Below are 20,977 nucleotides of genomic sequence, written 5' to 3' on the forward strand. Positions count from 1 at the left end.
GCATGAGGGAAATATGCCCCCATGATCCCCAGGTTCCTCCCTCCAACATTGGAAATTACTATTCAACATGAGATTTGGCTGGGGACACAGAGCAAAACCATATCATATTACAAGCAAGTTTCCTTTTCTCTGTAAATCCTGTGCCATATTTTTATCATTTTTGTGCTTTTGGTTGGTGATTTTGGTGTTTAAAATGTCCCCCAAATATAGTGTGAAAATACCATATAGTGTGCTTCTAAATGCAAGAAGGCTGTAATGTGACTTAAAGACAAATTAAATGTGTTAGGTAAGTTTAAATTTCATTCAGGCATGAATTACAGTGCTGTGGGCTGAGTTCAATATTAGTGAATCAATAAAATATATCAAATAAAGGTTTTTTCCTAGCTTTATTGAGGTATAATTGATAAATGAAAAATGTATACATTTAAGGTGTACAATGTGATATTTTGATATATGTGTACACTATGAAATAATTACTGTAATCAAACTAATTATAACAATCACCTCACAGCTACTATTTTCTTTTCCATGGTGAAAACATTTAAGATCTGTGCTCTTAGCAAATTTCAAGTCTACAATGCAGCATCATTAAGTATAGTCATCATGCTCCAGAACTTACTCATCTTGAACTTTGTACACTTTGACCAACATCTGCCTATTTCCTCCATTCCCCAGCTTCTAGCAACCACCTTTCTACTCTGCTTCTAAGAGTTTGACCAGTTTAGATTCCACATATATGTGAGATCATACATTATTGTCTTTCTATTCCTGGCATATTTCACTTAGTACAATGTCCTCCAAGTTCATCCCTGTTGCTGCAAAAGACAGGCTTTCCTCATTGTATAAGGATGACTAATATTCAGTTGTATGTGTATACATACCACATTTTACATATGGAATTTTTAAATAGGAGCACAAATAAAATAAAGCATTTATCAGTTGATGAAAATGCTATGACAAGAGACTTACAGAAACCTAACCCTGTATTTCTCCTAGGGGTAACGATTCAGTATTTGATAATTTAATGTTTGTAGCAACCTTATAAAACATTTACTACAGATAATAAGAATCAACTGTGTTTATATAATATGTATTGTGTGTGTTTAAATGTTTGCATTGACATAGGCAGATTCAGGAATCTTGGATGAGACCTCCTGAGGCCTCGGTTTGTTCAACTATAAAATGGCAATAACAGTAGCACATTCCTTGTAAGGTTGTTTTTAAAATAAAATAAATTACTGCTTGCATATTAATTTGGAGAAAATATTGTACATAAGGCTCAAATAAATTTGTAGCCTATTAGGTGACATTTGCATATATGTAAAATCATGTTGACTATCAAGCTGCTAAGAATTGATATGTGATAACTGTTTTTATTTATTTTTATTTTTATTTTTTGTTTTTGAGATGGAGTCTCACTCTGATGCCCAGGCTAGAGGCAGTGGCATGATCTCAGATCACTGCAAACTCTGCCTCCCGGGGTCAAGCAATTCTCTGTCTCAGCCTCCGAAGTAGCTGGAATTATAGGCGGCTGCCACTACACCTGGCTAATTTTTTTGTATTTTTAGTAGAGATGGGATTTCACCATCTTGGTCAGGCTGGTCTTGAATCCCTGACCTCATGATCCATCTGCCTCAGCCTCCCAAAGTGCTAGGATTACAGGCATGAGCCACCACTCCAGCCAACTACTTTTGAAGTCAGGCTTATGAAGATACAGTTTATACTCTTTAAAACTCATCCTTTTTAGTGTAGACATCTGTGGGTTTGGACAAAGGCATATCATTGTGTAACTATCACAACATTAATGATATAAAACAATTTATAACCCAAAAAGTTTCCTCATTTTCTGTTTTAGTCAGCCTCTTCCACACTCCCTGCCAATGACATTTATTTTCTGTCTCTATAGTTCTGTCTTTTCCAGAATATCAAATACATAAAATTATTTGTCATTTAAATGAATTATAAGTATGTAGCCTTTTGATTATGTCTTCTACTTACTGTAATAAATTTGAGATTCATCAACATTGTCATCTGTATCAACTGATTATTTCCTTTATTTCTGAGGAGTAATCAATTGTACAGATACTTTACAGTGTTTTTATATATCATCATTGAAAAGACATTTAGCTCGTATATAGTGTTTTTGATTTTTGAATAAAACAGCTGTAAGAATTAGCATGTAAGTTTTTGTGCTAACACAACTTTTCATTTCTCTTGGGCAAATATCTAGGAGTGGTTTTGACTTGATTCTCAGCTTGGTTGCTGTTGGTGTGTAGCAGAGCTACTGATTTGTGTGCATTGACTTTGTGTCCTAAAACTTTTTCTGAATTCATTTAGCAGTTCTAGGAGGTTTTTTGAACAGCCTTTAGGGTTTTCTAGGTATGCAGCCATATCATCAACAAACAGTGACAGTTTGACTTCCTCTTAACTGATTTGGATACCCTTATTTCTTTCTCTTGTCTTATTGCTTTGGCTAAGACTTCCTATACTATGCTGACTAGAAGTAGTGAGAGTGGGCATCCTTGTCTTGTTTCAGTTCTCAGACAGAATGCTTTCAACTTTTCCCTCTTCAGTATGATGTTGGCTGTGGGTTTTGTCATGTATTTTATTTTATTAAAATGTTATAGCTTTTATTACACTGAGGTATGTCCCTTGTATGCCAATTTGCTGAGGGATTCAATCATAAAGGGATGCTGGATTTTGTCTAATGCTTTTGCTGTGTCTGTTGAGATGATCATGTGATTTTTGTTTTAAATTATTATTATTATTATTATTTACTGTACTTTCCCAAAATAAAAACTATGTACTGGTATTTTCATGTTGGTTGATTTACATTTTCACAATAGATATTGATATTGAGCATCTTTTCATGGGTTTACTTCCCATTCATATATGTTTTTGATGAAGTTCCTAATTCTCAAATAATTGGAAATTTAACAACATGCTTCTAGGTAACCCATGTATCAAGAAGAAATTACAGGAAAAATTTAAAAAATATTTTTCTGCCGGGCGTGGTGGCTCAAGCCTGTAATTCCAGCACTTTCAGAGGCCGAGACAGGCCGATCACGAGGTCAGGAGATCGAGACCATCCTGGCTAACATGGTGAAACCCCGTCTCTACTAAAAAATACAAAAAACCAGCCGGACGAGGTGGCGGGCGCCTGTAGTCCCAGCTACCTGGGAGGCTGAGGCAGGAGAATGGTGTAAACCCGGGAGGTGGAACTTGCAGTGAGCTGAGATCCAGCCACTGCACTCCAGCCTGGGCAACAGAGCGAGACTCCGTCTCAAAAAAAAAAAAAAAAAAAAAAAAAAAATATATATATATATATATATATACACACACACACACACACACACACACATATATATTTATTTTTGTTTTCTTATTCAAAATCTCTCCATTGTCATCTGACTTGCATCATTTCTGATGAGAAACTATGTTACCTTATTGTTATTCTTATGTTTGTTCTTTTGTATGTAGTATATATTTAGTATTTCTCTTTATCATTGATTTTCAGTAATTTGATTATGATTTCTCAAAGGTTGCATGTGTGTGTCGACAAGAAATCTCTCATTGACCAAACTTTAGTCAGGCTCCTTTGAGCTCTCTTTTTGACTAGGCCTTATTCTTGGCCTGCTGTGCTCAGCGGTAGCAATAATTCCTCTGAGTCCAATGCAACAAAGATCCTGCCAATCCCCTTTAGCAAGAATTCCTCTCACACTTGATATCTAAACACTTCCCCCCTATTAATTTTCTATCTGTTGAGACCCTCTTGGCTAGAAATCCCCAGTGGACCCTGCTTTATCTGTAGTTGAGATGAGTCCCACATGAATTCTCTCTGCCCTACTGCAGTAGTCAAAATAAAATCTGTTTTGACCTTTTTTACAATTGTCCAGTTCAATTTTTTCAACTGTATCTGTGTGTGTATAAATTGAATCAAATATTTCTTCTTCTCAGGATTATCTGAGATGTTTGGATTTGTTTCATGCCTTTGATTATTTTTTAAAGAGTCATGATTATTATCTTCTCAAATATTTCTTCTCTGCATTCTCAATGTTCTACTCTGGAATTCAAATTACATGTGTGTTTGACTATTGGCTATTGTCCTAAAGGTCATTGAAGTTCTGTTTTTTTTTTTTTTTTTTTTTCTCCTTTTGATTCAACTTGGATAGTTTCTATTGATCTGGCTTCACATTCTCTGTTTTTTTTTTCTGTGTTGACTACTAATGAGTCTGTCAAAGCATTCTTCATTGGTCATTTCCACCCGCTAAAATTTCTGCTATACTTTTTCTAATAGTTTCTACCTTCTGCCTAAATTTCTTTTCAAGATCATAACATGTGTTCATTTATCTTTTCTACCTTTTCCACGAGAGACTTTGACATACTAATCAAAGTTATCTTAAACTCGCTTTGTGATATGCCCAACATTTTTATCATCTCTAAGTATAGTTCTGTTGATGGCCTTATCTCTTCAGAGTGTTCTTTTTCTCCTGTTTGTCACATATTATTTGTTTGAATGCCAGGTGCTGTGTCTGGAGTAGCACAGAATGAGATAAATAATGTATTTGCCTGGAATTGGTATATCTCTTCCAATTTTAGTTGATTAGTGTAGAGATTTGAATTCATTGTGTCAGGAATTGGCTTGAGTTTGAATTTCATTGTTGCTCTGGTTACCTTCAGTGCCCAGGGACTTCAAATATATCTAATATTCCTTGTTATTCCTGTAATGTTACTTTGTGCTTAGGGTGATGACAGATTTTCTCAATGCCCTTATTTTATTCTCAACATTTGGACTTCTCTGTGTGCCTGCAACACTTAGAAGGTCTTTCGCAAAGCTTTTACCTTTCCACCAGGAGTGGAGAGCTGTTGCATGTTATTTGATTCATGTTAACTTGGTAGTGGAAGGGAAAGAGAGATTTCTCTTGTCTTGATCCAGCCTCAATCTTAGTCAAAACTTATATGCCTGCTCTTATGATTGAGATTTTCTAGTTATCCTGGTCCTTCTTCTCATGACAACCAAACTCTTTCTGCAATTTAGGCAGGACTTATGTGGGAAAATATTTTCTACCTCTTCCCTAGCCTTAAGAGACCTCTGCTGCAATTGGAATAGAATCCTGAACTTTAAATTGTTTAATATTCCTCCCCCAGAACTGAACTTTTTTTTTTTTTTTTTTAAATACTCTTCCTATGGTCAAAATGGATCCTTTCCTGGTCATGGGAGTAATGGAATTTTCTACTTCTCAGAAAATCAGGAACTCCCCAGCACGGCTTCTTTCCCTTTTTGCAGTGGTGGCCACTTCTCTCCTCCAATGGTACAGCAACAGGGAGAGCCATCTTTAATCAATCTCTTGTTCTTCACCATCCTGCTCCGTAAAACCCAGTGAAGGACCATGAGGAAGACCTCAGAGGGTACGTCCTCCTGTTTTGCCTGTAATATCTAGAGATCTATTCTCTGATGGGAGCCCAGACTTGATTAATATTAATTTGTTACCAAATTGATTTGAATTCTCAGCTGCCTTTATAGTCCCAGCTGCTCTTCTGTCAGTGCTGTGTCACAGGTGAGTCAATGCTAATAGATACTCTGTCTTTGAGGAGCTACTTTTCTTGGAGTTTTAGGATACTTGGTTTCGTGTAAACCTTAAATCTCAGAGAGCTTTAAGAAAATTTATGATTCTCAGGTTTATTTATTCTTATTGTTAGCATGAACGTGATGTTTCTTCAAGCTTTCTATATTCAAGGGACAAACCCAACTCTCTGTTTATATATAAACACACAGAGACACACACATACACAGACACACACATATTATTTTCTAAAATTCTTTGAACAACGCATATTATTTTAGCAATAAGAAAAATAGATAAATAAAATAATTTTTCTAGAATGTTAAATAACATGGAATACATATATAGTACTTTTATATTTAAAAATCATTTCATCTCTTTCTTTGATTTTCCTATAAGTATAATGCAGACAAAAATACAAACCTTAATATTCATTCCTCAGGTTTCTTTGACATATTAAAAGCAAAGGCAGAATTAATAATAATAGCGCTTTAGAAAGAGAAAAAAAAGAAGAAAGCTGTTTTCCTCTTAGAAAAATGTTCTATTTTGGTTTTCAATATTTGCTCTCAGTTTTTTTGCTTTTTGTTTTTCTTCAGTCTGGTTTGAGAGGCTTGAAATTCACAGTTAGGAATATCTGTCAAATAATGAAAACCAAAATAATGTGTCACTAGTTTTACAGTGTTTCAACTGGTAAATTTAAGACTATCTCTAGTTAATTATGCAGGGCATATAATTTATGTAACACTTTACAAAACAGTAAACATCAGTACAATATAAGATGCTGGCAGAAGGACATAGTGCATTGAATTTTCTTTAACAGTTTGATGGGAATAGAGTGCTTTAAAAATTCAAGAAAAATAATTCTCAATTTAAAAGCAAAATAATTTGTAAAGTGATTAATTTATAATGAGATTTATAGTTTGCATATATCAACAATCAAATAATAATCACCAGAGCTAAAAATAACTTCATAATGAATGTATAAATTTTTCAGGCAAAAGAACACTGATCAGTAAAGATATTTGCTGTGTAGTTTGTATGAAAATATTATGAAGCATTAAAAATAAAAAGGCAGTAGGCTTCATGGTGGCAATGCTGATTGAGAATTAAAAACTAACTTTTTTTTTTTTTTGAAACAAGAGTCTCACTCTGTCATCCAGGCTGGAGTGCAGTGGCCCTGTCTCAGCTCACTGCAACCTCTGCCTCCTGAGTTCAAGAGAGTCTCATGCCTCAGCCTCCAGAGAAGCTGGGATTACCAACTGATTGTAAGAGGTAAATCTGTCAGATTGATTATACCATATATTATGTTCAGTGGATGCTCCAGTACTTCTAATACAGAAGGTTTTAAAATTAGGATTCTGATAAAAGGAGGGGCTTAGGTTGCATTTATAAATGAACATTCTATCCTTGTATAGATTTTATGTTAATTTTGTATGACTAATAGAAATGGCAATTTCTATAGGTTTTGGAAATAGCAATGATTTTTATGTGTGTGTGTGTGTGTGTTTTAATGAAGGCAAGTGGTTGGCATTATTGTAAATTCCAAAAGCTATCCGCTGATCACAAATTGTTACATTTTTAACCATCTGGAGTAAAACAAGGAATTTGGATACTCATGTGCACATTTTTTTTTCTCTGATTTGTGTCTTGGATTATTGTTCAACCATTTTATTCTACTACTCTACTAATGGAAAGAAAAAAGGTAGAATATCTGAATGGGTGACTCATGTGTTTTATGATGCAGAGAAGCAGTGGAATTAGGAGATTCAGGATGTTGGACAATGTTAATGAAAATTTTTATTGAAAAAGACTGAATTATTGGCTGGCAACATCTGACAAATGACTGAGGATAAAATCTTAATACTTTCATGCTCCTTGAGAACAAAAAGTTCTAAAATGAAAGATTCCATGAATCTTAATTTAGAGAATTAAGGAATTGATGGTTAATTTTATGTATCAATTCTATTGGGCCATGAGGTACCCAGACTTTTGGTGAAATATTATTCTGAATATGTCTTTGAGGGTGTTTCTGAATGAGATTAACATTTGAATCAGAAGACTGTGTAAAGGAGATGGGATGGCCTCTTTATGTGGACAGGTCTCATCTAGTCAATTGTAGACCTTAATAAAACGAAAAGGCTGAATAAAAGGGAACTTCCCCAGCCTGCCTACTTGAGTTAGGACACAAGTCTTCTGCCCTCAGACTGAAACTACATCATCAGCTTTCTTGGTTTTCAGGCCTTTGATCGCAGGCTGGTACCATGTCATCAGCTCTCCGGGGCCTACAGCTTGCCAATTACAGGATTTGGGACGTCTCAGACTCTATAACCGCATGACCGAATTTCTTATAATCTCTCTCTCTCTGTCTCTCTCTCTCTTTCTCTCTCTCTCTCTGTGTGTGTGTGTATAAATATCATATCAATAATAAATAATAGAATATAAATATTATGTTAGAATATTATGACAGAAGATATAGAGCATATATATATGTTTTATCAATTTTGTTTCTTTGGAGAACTTTAATCAGTATATATGTTGGTATCAAGAGCAGTTTGAGAGGTTAAAGTGAGGGTGTTGTTTGGGAAGCAATGGGTTCCTGAGACTGCAAAAAGAGATGTGTGTGAAGACTTTGATGAAGCTGGAGACCTTGAACCTCTAAATTCTGATGGATCTCTTTTGTTAGTGGTAGAGACCCCCCTATTCCCAATGTGAGTGACTTCTACAACCCCAGAGGAGCAGATTCTCCACTCCCAATGACAGAGTCTTTCCATCCCTATCTGAGGAATTAACTGTGCCTGAAGAAACTGTTGTAATTATTTCCATTGAGATAGTTGCCATGAAAGACAATGCTGAGTCTTCTCAGGATCCACTCCCACTACCTTTCTTTGCTTTTATACACCTATCTAGATTCAAATCTAATTAGGCCCCTCAAGGTGAAGCACAAAGTGTGACCCATAAGGAATTTTGCTACATTCCAAAAAAAAACTACTTTGTTTTCTAATTTATACAAATAGAAATCCAGGGAGTATGTGTGCAAATAAAGATTAAGGGTGTGGGATAATAGTGGAAGGAACATAAAATTGAATCAGGTAAGTGTATTAATTTGAGCCCACCAAGCAGAGATTCTGAATTCAATGTTGCATCACAGGGAGTTAGAAAGAGCTCTAACAGTTTGGTTGTTTGCTTGACTGAAATATGGACCAACAAGGAAGCCTGTAGTGAGCATATTGAAAATGTCAGCCCTGCCTTAGTGTAATGTAGAGGAAAGGATTCAAGGCTTAGGGATGTTGAAAAGTCAGAGTGGATTTTTCATTTAATACCTATTTACTTATACTGAAAGAGCCTTCAAGATATATCTTTCATCAATACTGTGAGAAATAAATTTACACAGGGAGGTCTGACATCCTTGAGGAGCTCAATAATGGCCGTTTCTTGTAGGCCAGATCATACAGCTGCAACAGCATTTACTGAATGCATAAACTTGAGTTCAATGGAAATAATTGGATCTTGGGATAGTATGGGTCAAGTTATGACACTCAAATACCAAAAGCAAAGTGGCTGTGATGACCGTAATGAGCAAAAGAGTCAAAGCAGCAATCAGAATACTCTGACTTGTGCAGATTTATGGAACTGACTCCTTGATCAGGGTGTTTCTAGAAATAAAACAGATAAGAAACCTACTAGATAATTACTTGGCCTATACAAGCAGAATAGTTGTAAGTCAAGTGAAAAATAGTCTAACCTCAATAAAAACAACAACAACGAAAAGCAAAACACCAGAGTCATGACCTTCAGTCAATTCCTACACTTGAAATAGTTTACAGACGTCAGAACATTTTGAATGAAGAGGTGGCCAGTTCCCCTTGAGGAGGGACTCAAGTACACTGTCAAAAAAGCATACTGTTAATCTTTCAGCTTTATCCGAAGGGACCCATGGTCTTTTAACAGGCATTTACATCCACTGTCTGTTGCTTATAACAGAATGCCTAAAACTAGTTAATTTATAAATAAAATTAGTTTATTTTTAAAATTATAGATGCTGCGAAGTCTAAAGTTAAGATGCCTATATTAGTTAGGGTTCCCTTAAAGGGACAGAACTAATAGGATTGATACCTATATATATAAAGGGGAGTTTATTAAGTATTAACTTACATGATCACAAAGTCCCACAATAGGCTGTCTGCAAGCTGAGGAGCAAGGAGAGCCGATCGGAGTCCCAAAACTGGAAAACTTGGAGTCTAATGTTTGAGGGCAGGAAGCATCCAGCGTGGGAGAAAGTTGTAGGCTGGGAGGCTGGGCTCCTCTCTCCTTTTCACGTTTTTCTGCCTGCTTTATATTCACTGGCAGCTGATTAGATTGTGCCCACCAGATTAAGGGTGAATCTGCCTTCCCCAGCCCACTGACTCAAATGGTAATCTCTTTTGGCAACACCCTCATAGACACACTCAGGATTAATACTTTGTATCCTTCAATATAATCAAGTAAACACTCAGTATTAACAATCACTGGGTCGTATCTGGTGAGGATCTTCTTGCTGGTGGAGACCCTTGACAGAGTCCCAAGCTGTCACAGGGCATCACATGGTGAGGGAGCTGAGTATGTTAGCTCAGTTTTCTCTTTTTCTTTTAAGAAAACCACTAGTTTAACTTCTAGGGGATAACTCACTAATCCATTAACCCAATAGTTCATTAACTTTTTTTTTTTTTTTGAGACGGAGTCTCGCTCCGTCGCCCACGCTGGAGTGCAGTGGCACCATCTTGGCTCACTGCAAGCTCTGCCTCCCGGGTTTACGCCATTCTCCTGCCTCAGCCCCCCTAGTAGCTGGGACTACAGGCGCCTGCCACCACGCCCGGCTGATTTTTTTGTATTTTTAGTAGAGACAGGATTTCACCGTGTTTAGCCAGGATGGTCTCCAACTCCTGCCCTTGTGATCCACCCTCCTCAGCCTCCCAAAGTGCTGGGATTACAGGCTTGAGCCACCGTACCCGGCCCCAATAGTTCATTAATCTATGGATGGATCAATTTATTCATGAGAGAAAAGCCCTCATGACCCAATCACTTTTTAATTTTATTTATTTATTTATTTATTGAAACAGAGTCTCACTCTTGTTGCTCAGGCTGGAGTGCAATGGTGTGATCTTGGCTCACCACAGCCTCTGCCTCCCTCAGGCAGGTTCAGTGATTCTCCTGCCTCAGCCTCCTGAGTAGCTGAGATTACAAGCATGTGCTACTACGAATAGCTAATTTTGTATTTTTAGTAGAAATGGGGTGTCTCCATTTTGGTTAGGCTGGTCTTGAACTCCTGACTTCAGGTGATCCACCCACCTCGGCCTCCCAAGGTGTTCGGATTACAGGCATAAGTCACCACGCCCAGCTGACCCAATGACTTTTTGAAAGTTCCGACTCTCAGTAGTGTCACTTTGGAAATTAAATTTCAATGAGTTTTCGAAGGGACAAATGTGTAGTGAGGGCAACTAAGTTGGGAAAGACAAAGTGGAAGCCACTAGAATTATCTGTATTTAAAAAATAAAAAAATAGTAAACAAAAATATATCACATTCCTGGAGAGACTACAGAGATTAGTGTCATAATCAAATACTTGAAAGGTGCAGGGATGGTGATTCCCACCATAATTTCACTCAACTAATGTATTTGGCCTATGCAGAAGATAGGTGGATCTTGGAAAATGATAGTAAATCACTGTAAGCGTAACTCAATTCCTAGTGACTTTAATTGCCACTGGTGTACTATATGTGGTTTTATTGCTTGAACAAATTGAAACATTCTCTGGTACGTGATATACAGCTATTGATCTGGCAAATATTATTTTTTTTCTTTCTCTGTGCATAAGCAACACCAGAAGCAGTTTGCTTTCAGCTGTCAGAGCCAGCAATACATTTTCACTTCCTTGCCTCAGGGATATATCTATCAACTTTCCAGTCCTGTGTCATCACTGAGTTTGCAAGGACATAGATCACCTTACCTTTCCACAAGATATTATACTGGCCCATTATATTAATGACATTATGCTGATTTGTCTTAGTGAACAAGAAGTGGCAATGATTACACTTATTGGTAAGACATTAACATATCAGAGGGTAGGAAATAAATTGGAAAAGTATTCAGGGGTGTTTTACCTCACTGATATTTCTAAGGGTGCAGTGGTATAGGGAATGCTAAGATATTCCTTCCATGGTGAAGAATAAGTTACTATATCTGGCTCATCCCACATTCAAAAATGAGTCACAATGCCAAGTGGCCTTATTTGGATTTTGGAGGCAATATCTTGGTACTTTACTTCAGTTCATTTACTGCATGACTCAAAAGGTGCTAGTTCTGTGTGAAGTTTCAAGCAGGATAAAGCTTTACAACAGTTCCAGGCTGCTGTGCGAGCTGCCCTGCCACTTGGGCCACATGATCCTTTAGATCCAATGCTGCTTGAAGTTCCAGTCACAGATACAGATGCTATTTGGAGCAAAGCCTTGCCATTTTTCTGTAGAAAACTACTCTTTTGAGAAAAAACTTTTTACCTTCTACTAAGGATTAGTAAGAAGTAAATGCTTAAAGATGGGTACACCAAAGTACTGTGAGACCTGAGTTTCCCATTATAAACTGAGTGTTATCTGGCCCACTGTGATGGTTAATTTTAGGTGCTAACTTGACTGGATTAAATAATATCTAGAGAACTGGTAAAGCATTACTTTGGACGTGTCTATGAGGGACTTTCCAGAGAAGATTGGCATGTGTCAGTAGACTGAAAGGAGAAGATCTGCCATCAATGCAGGCAGGTACCATGCAAACAGCTGAGGACCCAATTAGAACAAAAAGAAAGGAGACAAAAGGATTTCCCCGTCTTGGGCCACTTTTCAAAGGGGATGCTTCCAGTTTTTGCCCATTTAGTATGATATTGGCTGTGGGTTTGTCATAAATAGCTCTTATTATTTTGAGATACATGCCATACCAAATTTAGACAGGGATGTCCTCTCTCACCACTCCTATTCCATATAGTGTTGGAAGTTCTGGCTGGGGCAATCAGGCAGGAGAAAGAAATAAAGGGTATGCAATTAAGAAAAGAGGAAGTCAAATCGTCCCTGTTTGCGGACGACATGATTGTATATTTAGAAAACCCCATCATCTCAGTCCAAAATCTCAAAATCTCCTTAAGGTGATAAGCAACTTCAGCAAAGTCTCAGGATACAAAATGAATTGTGCAAAAATCACAAGCATTCTTAGACACCAATAACAGTCAAACAGAGAGCCAAATCATGAGTGAACTCCAATTCACAATTGCTTCAAATAGAATAAAATACCTAGGAATCCAACATACAAGAGATGTGAAGGACCTCTTCAAGGAGAACTACAAGCCACTGCTCAGTGAAATAACAGAGGACACAAACAAATAGAAGAACATACCATGCTCATGGATAGGAAGAATCAATATCATGAAAATGGCCATTCTGCCCAAGGTAATTTATAGATTCAATGCCATCCCCATTAACCTACCAATGACTTTCTTCACAGAATTGGAAACAAATTATTTAAAGTTCATATGGAACCAAAAAAGAGCCCACATTGCCAAGACAATCCTAAGCCAAAAGAAGAAAGCTGAAGGCATCATGCTACCTGACTTCGAACTATACTACAAGGCTACAGTAACCAAAAAAGCATGGTACTGGTACCAAAACAGAGATATAGACCAATGGAACAGAACGGAGCCTTCAGAAATAATGCCACACATCTACAACCATCTGATCTTTGACAAACCTGAGAAAAATAAGAAATGGGGAAAGGATTCACTATTTAATAAATGGTGCTGGGAAAACTGGCTAGCCATAAGTAGAAAGCTGAAACTGGATCCCTTCCTTATGCCTTACATGAAAATTAATTCAAGATGGATCAGAGACTTACATGTTAGACCTAAAACCATAAAAACCTCAGAAGAAAACCTAGGCAATACCATTTAGGACATAGGCATGGGCAAGGACTTCATGTCGGAACATCAAAAGCAATGGCAACAAAAGCCAAAATTGACAAATAGGATCTAATTAAACTAAAGGGCTTCTGCACAGCAAAAGAAAATACTGTCAGAGTGAACAGGCAACCTACAGAATGGGAGAACATTTTTGCAATCTACTCATCTGACAAAGGGCTAATATCCAGAACCTACAAAGAACTCAAACAAATTTACAAGAAAAAAGCAAACAACTCCATCAAAAAATGGGCAAAGGATATAAACAGACACTTCTCAAAAGAAGACATTTATGCAGGCAACAGACACATGTAAAAATGCTCATCATCACTCGCCATCAGAGAAATGCAAATCAAAACCTCAATGAGATACCATCTCACACCAGTTAGAATGACACATTAAAAAATCAGGAAACAACAGGTGCTGGAGAGGATGTGGAGAAATAGGAACACTTTTACACTGTTGGTGGGACTGTAAACTAGTTCAACCATTGTAGAAGACAGTGTGGTGATTCCTCGAGGATCTAGAACTGGAAATACCATTTGACCCAGTCATCCCATTACTGGGTATATACCCAAAGGATTATAAATCATGCTGCTATAAAGACACATGCACATGTTGGTTTATTGTGGCACCGTTCCCAATAGCAAAGACTTGGAACCAACCCAGAAGTCCATCAGTGACAGACTGGATTAAGAAAATGTGGCACATATACACCATGGAATCCTATGCAGCCATATAAAAGGATGAGTTCATGTCCTTTGTAGGGACGTGGATGCAGCTGGAAATCATCATTCTCAGCAAACTATCGCAAGAACAGAAAACCAAACACCTCATTTTCTCACTCATAGGTGGAAATTGAACAATGAGAACACTTGGGCACAGGGTGGGGAACATCACACGCTGGGGCCTGTAGTGGTGTAGGGGGAGGTGGGGAGGGATAGCATTAGGAGATACACCTAATGTAAATGACGAGTTAATGGGTGCAGCACACCAACATGGAACATATACACATATATAACAAATCTGCAGTTTGTGTGCAAGTACCCTAGACCTTGAAGTATAATAAAAAAATTTTTTTTAAAAAAAGGATTTCCTCTCTGTCAATTCTGGAGCTGGGCACTCTTCTTCTCCTCCTGTCCTTGGAAATTAAAACTTTAGGCTCTCCCATCTTGAGACTCCTGGACTTACACCAGTTCTCTCCCACTGGATTCTCAGATATCTGGCTTCAAACTCAGAATTACATCATTAACTTTCATCCTTTGGAGCTTTTATACTTAAACTGAGCCACACTACTAGCATCCCAGGGTCTCCAGCTTATAGAAAACCTGTCATGGACTTCTCTGCTTGGTTTCTATCAACATGGGACTTCTGTTAGCTGGCATAATTGCATGAGCCAGTTGCACTAATAAATCACCTCTCATGTATATTTTTATGTATGTATGTATGTATGTATGTATGTATGTATGTATATATGTATCTATCTATCTATCTATCTATCTATCTATCTATCTATCTATGTATCTATCAATCATCTATATATCTCTCCAGCTATATGTCTTATTGGTTCTGTCTCACTGGAGAACCCGAAGACCTAAGCCATAAACTTGAGCATGCATGTCAGGACTCCATCATGAAATAGAAGGCATATATACATGAGTAGGCCCAAAGAAATTCTGAAGGCTCAAAGAAGTTACAGGAAGTTGCCCAAATGTCCATGGTTCCCACTTCTGCTACATTGTCTTCTCTCTCCCAGCATGAACCTATGGCCTCATGAGAAGTTCTTTATGATCAACTGAAAGAGGAAGAGAAGACTCAGGCCTGGTTTACAGATGGTTCAGTATTATAGACAGACATTACCCAAAAGTGGACATCTGCTGTGCTATAGCTTCATTCTGGCACATCCCCAAAGGACAGTGGAAATGAGAAATCCTGCCAGTGGCATAACCACGAGCAGAGCACCTGGTTGTTCACATTGCTTGAAATGAGAATTAGCCAGACAAGCCATTATATAATGATTCATGGGCTGTGGTTGATAATTTGACTGGATGATCAGAGGTTTGAAAGTAACATTATTGGAAAATGTATGCTAATTTACCCAACTCCTGGAGGAAAAGGTACATGGACAGACCTTTCTAAGTGGGGAAAACAATGCGAAGATATATGCATCTCATGTGAATGCTCACCAAAATTCTCCAGACTAGTATTTTAATAACCAAGAAGATGGAATGAGCCATTGTGTGGATACAAGTTAGCCTCTTTCCCTAGCCACCCCTATTATCACCCAATGGGCTCATAAAAAAAGTGGACATGGTGTCAGAGATGAAGGTTATTTATAAGCTTAGCAACATGGACCTCTATTTACTAAGGTATGCCTAGCTATAGCAATGACTGAGTGTTCATTCTATCAGGAGCAGAGATATGCAGCACTGGGTTCTTGTTACTTGGGGTAATAAGTCAGCTACTTGGCTTATTTAATTACATAGGACTGCTTCCATCATGGAAGGGGCAATGCTTTATCTTTACTGGAATAGACACTCTGAATACAAGATTACCCTCTATATGTGCAATATTATTGTCAAAAATACCCGTGTACTTACAGAATGCATCATCCACCATCATGATATTCCACACAGTGTTTCTTCTGATCAATGGAATTCACTTCACTGGAAATGAAGTGTAGCAGTAGACTAATGTAAAGACAATTCATTGGTTGTACCGTGTTTCTCATCATTCATAAAAAGTTGGCTTGGTAGTATAGTGGAATGCCCTCTTGAATGCTCAGTTACATTGCAAGCTACATGGAAATACCTTTCAGAGCTAGGGCAACGTTCTTCAGAAAGCTGCATATGTTCTAATCAGTACTAATATATGGTACTGTTCATCCAATAGCCAGGATTCATGGATTCATGAATCAAGAGGTGAAAACGGGAGTGGCAACACTGGCTATTATCCCTAGTAACCTACTAGCAAAATTTTTACTTGTGGTTTTCATGAACTTAGGTTCTACTGGCATAGAGGTCTTAGTTCTAAAGGAAGAACTGTTACCACCTGGAGAAACAATAATGATTCATTTCAACTGGACATTAAAACTATCTCTTGGCCACTTTGGAGTCCTCATGACTCTAAATCAACAAGCAAAGAAAGGAGTAACTGGGCTGGCTGCAGTGATTGATCTTGACTACCATGGAAAAATTAGACTACTACTCTACAGTAGAAGGAAATACAACAATGTCTGGAATACAAGAGATCCTTTAGGGTGTCTCTCAGTATTACAAAAACTTGTGATTAAGGTCAGTGGCAAATGATAACCACCCAATTCAATACCAGTAACAGGTAGCAGTACTAATAGCTCAGACTCTTCATGTCTGAAGATTTGGGTCAGCCAAACAGATAAAACACACACACACACACACACACACACACACACACACACACACAACCAGCTAACATGATTGCTAAAGGCAAAGGGAATATAGAACGAACAGTGGGAGAATGTTATAAATACTGGCTGCAACCATGTAGCCACTTACAGAAACGTGAATGATAACTACCAAGAATGTTTCATAATTGTTTTGTGATGGATGTATTTGTGTGTGTGTGTGTGTGTATAATCTTTGGGATCTTTTCTCTCTTTTCTTACCATATAACTTAACGTGTATTTGCTTTATATCATAATTATTTAAGTTATGGGCTATCAAAGAGAAAAACAGAAAAATAAACATCATTCAGGACTTAACTTCCTCTTCTGGGGAAAGGGTGAGTGTGCTTTGGGTCATACACAGAGTAGTTGTATAATATTCAGTGAAATTATGACCTTGCTATTGTCTTTACTTGTAAACTAACTATGGTTGAAGGAGATGTGTATGAGTGCCGAATTAAAATGGTGATTATTAACTTGTGATTATTAATTTTATGTATCAATTTGACTGTGCCATGCGGTATCCAAACATTTGGTCAAACGCTATTCTCAATGCATCTGAGAGGGTGTTCTGCATGAGATTAATATTTGAATTGGTAGGTTTAGTAAAGCAGATTGCCCTCCCTAATGCAGGTGGGCCTCATCTAATCGGTTCAAGACCTGAATGTTATTAAAAGGCTGAGGAAGAGGGAACTTCTTTAGCCTAACTGTTAGAAGTAGGATATGATTCTTCTCCTGCCCTCAAACTTGAACATGCACTATTGAGTGTCCAGACTCTCAGGCCCTTGGACTCATAAAAACTACGTATCTCCTCTCCTGCATTTCTAGACTGCCAACTGCAGATCATGGGAATGTTCAGCCTGTATAATGGTATGAGCAAATTCCTTATAATATATCTCAGTCTTTCTTGGTCTCTCTCTGTCACACACGTGTGTGTGTTTGTGTGTGTGTGTGTACACTTATGTATCTTATTAATTTTGTTTCTCTGGAAAACCTTGACTAATATATTAGTACCTGATCAGTGTAGTGAATAAACATCTGGCTTTCATACTTGTGATTGTGGTAGTTACATCTATTCCAGAATAATTTATTTTTATACTTATTCATTATTTTGGCTGCTGTCATTCATGTACAGGAAATTAGCTCTAATTAATGTGGTATTTCATATTCCTATGCTAAGAAGAGTTATTTTCATTTTTTAAAACTGTGTGTCATTTCTGTTAAATTGAAAAAAAAAATCTCATTTTTATCTGGACTAATAAGCAGCCCTGAGGGAAACTAAGAAGGCAATATGTAAATATCACCACAAATTGCAAAAATTTTGTTCCATTTAACTTTTTGTAGTTGATTTAAAAATAACTATAGTTGGTTTTGGTTGCTGTTTTCAAAACATAAAAATTTAGTACAACATTGAATATGCTCTTTCAAGCAAATATGTTCTATCCTGGACTTCCAGGTCTCCCATGTCACTCATCAAATACTAATCACTAGGGTAGAATATCTCAACAGATTAATATAGGCATTGATTGAATTTAAATACTTCCAATTTATCTTCATTTGATTTTGTGTGCTCTTAATACCCACATTACCTGAGAGGAAACCAGATTTTCTGCAAGAAATTTCTGTTTTTCTATCCTTTTCTGGGGAGTGTAAGCATGATACCAAAAATATATATATATATATATATATATTGTACCAAATCATTTATCATGGCATTTCTTTAATACACATGCATAGAGTGCACAGTATGTACTAGGTAGTGTTCTAGGATGTGGGGACATAGTCAGTTCTTCTATTATGCTCATTTTGAAACTGTGAATTTCCTTGACTGTATTAGAGAACAATTTGAGCATTATGTCAACTTTGTACTTGCTTATATGTGGTTTAGTTGATGAGACATATTTGGTAAATACAAAAACTGCTCTCAGCTAAACCAACTTTGTAGAAAAATATGCAAGTAGGCATTACACATACATTCCTTCACAAATGTTCATGCATACCTCAAACATTTACCAGTTACTTCAGGTTATGTATTAGTCTGTTTTCATGCTGCTGATAGAGACATACAAAAGACCGGGCAATTTACAAAAGAAAGAGGTTTAATAGACTTAGAGTTCCACATGGCTGCAGAAGCTGCACAATAATGGCAGAAGGCAAGGGGGATCAAGTCATATCTTAAATGGATTGCAATTGGCAAAGAGAGAGACTTGTACAGAAAAACTTCCATTTTTAAAACCATCAGATCTTGTGAGACCCATTTACGATCATAAGAACAGCACAAGAAAGCCCTGCCCCCATGATTCAATTATCTTCCACTGGGTCTCTCCCACAACACATGGCAACACAAAATGAGATTTAGGTGGAGAGACAGCCAAAGCATATCATTCTGTCTCTGACCCCTCACAAATCTCATGTCCTTACATTTCAAAACTAATCATGCCTTCCCAACAGTCCCCCAAAGTCCTAACTCATTTCAATATTAACTCAAAAGTCCACAGACCAAAGTCTCATCTGAGACAAGCCAAGTCCCTTCTGCCTGTGAGCTTGTAAAATCAAAAGCAAGTTAGTTACTTCCTAGATGCAATGGGAGTACAGGTATTGGGTAAACATAGTTGTTCCAAAGGAGAGAAATTGGCCAAAACAAAGGGGCCACAGGAACCTTGCAAGTCTGAAATTCAGCAGAGCAGTCAAATCTTAAAGCTCCAACGTGATCTCCTTTGACTCCATGTCTCACATCCAGGTCACTGTGATGCAACAGATGGGTTCCCATGGTCTTGGGGCAGCTCTGCCCCAGTGGTTTTGGAAGGTAAAGCCTCCCACCCAGCTGCTTTCATGGGCTAGAATTGTGTCTGTGGTTTTTCCAGGTGCACAGTGCAGTCTGTCAGGGGATCTATAATTCCGGGGTCTGAAGGATGGTGGCCCTCTTCTCCCAGCTCCACCAGGCAGTGCCCAAGTAGGGACTCTGTGTGGGGGTTCCAACCCCACATTTCCCTTCCACACTGCCCTAGCAGAGGTTCTCCATGAGAGCCCCACCCATGCAGCAAACTTCTGCCTGAACATCCAGGAATTTCCACACATCCTCTGAAATCTAGGCAGAGATTCCCAAACCTCAATTCTTGACTTCTGTGCACCCGTAGGCTCAACACCACATGGAAGCTGCCAAGGCCTAGGGCTTTCACCCTCTGAAGCCATGAGCTGAGCTATACCTTGGTCCCTTTTAGTCAAGGCTGGAGCAGCTGGACACAGGGCACCACGTCCCTAGACTGCACACAGCATGGGGACCCTGGGTCCACCCCTTGAAACCATTTTTTCCTCCTAGGCCTCTGGGCCTATGAAGGGAGGGGCTGTCATGAATACCTCTGACATGCCCTGCAGATATTTTCCCCATTGTCTTGGGGATTAAAATTGGGCTCCTTGTTACCTTATGCAAATTTCTGGAGCCAGATTGAATTTCTCCTCGGAAAATGGAGTTTTCTTTTCTTTTGCATTGTCAGGGTGCAAATTTTCCAAACTTTTATGTTGTTTCCCTTTTAAAACTGAATGTCATTACCACACCCAAGTGACCTCTTAAATACTTTGCTGCTTAGAAATTTCTTCCACCAGATACCCTAAATCATATCTCTCAAGTTCAAAATTTTACAAATCTCGATGGCAGGGGCAAAATGCCACCAACATCTTTGCTAAGACATAGCAAGAGTCAACTTTGCTCCAGTCCCCAAAATTTTCTCATCTCCATCTGAGACCAGCTCAGCCTAGAACTTACTGTTTATATAACTATCATCATTTTTTGTCAAAGCCATTCAACATGTCTCTAGGAAGTTCCAAACTTTCCCACATTTTCCTGTCTTTTTCTGAGCCCCCCAACTGTTCCAACCTTTGCCTGTTACCCAGTTCTGAAGTTGCTTCCCCGTTTTTGGGTACCTTTTCAGCAGCACCACACTCTCAGTATCAATTTACTGTATTAGTTTATTTTCTGTTCTGATAAAGACATACCTGAGACTGGGCAATTTACAAAAAAAAATGT

This window comes from Piliocolobus tephrosceles, chromosome 2, assembly GCF_002776525.5.
Source record: "Piliocolobus tephrosceles isolate RC106 chromosome 2, ASM277652v3, whole genome shotgun sequence".
Taxonomy (NCBI): Eukaryota; Metazoa; Chordata; class Mammalia; order Primates; family Cercopithecidae; genus Piliocolobus; species Piliocolobus tephrosceles.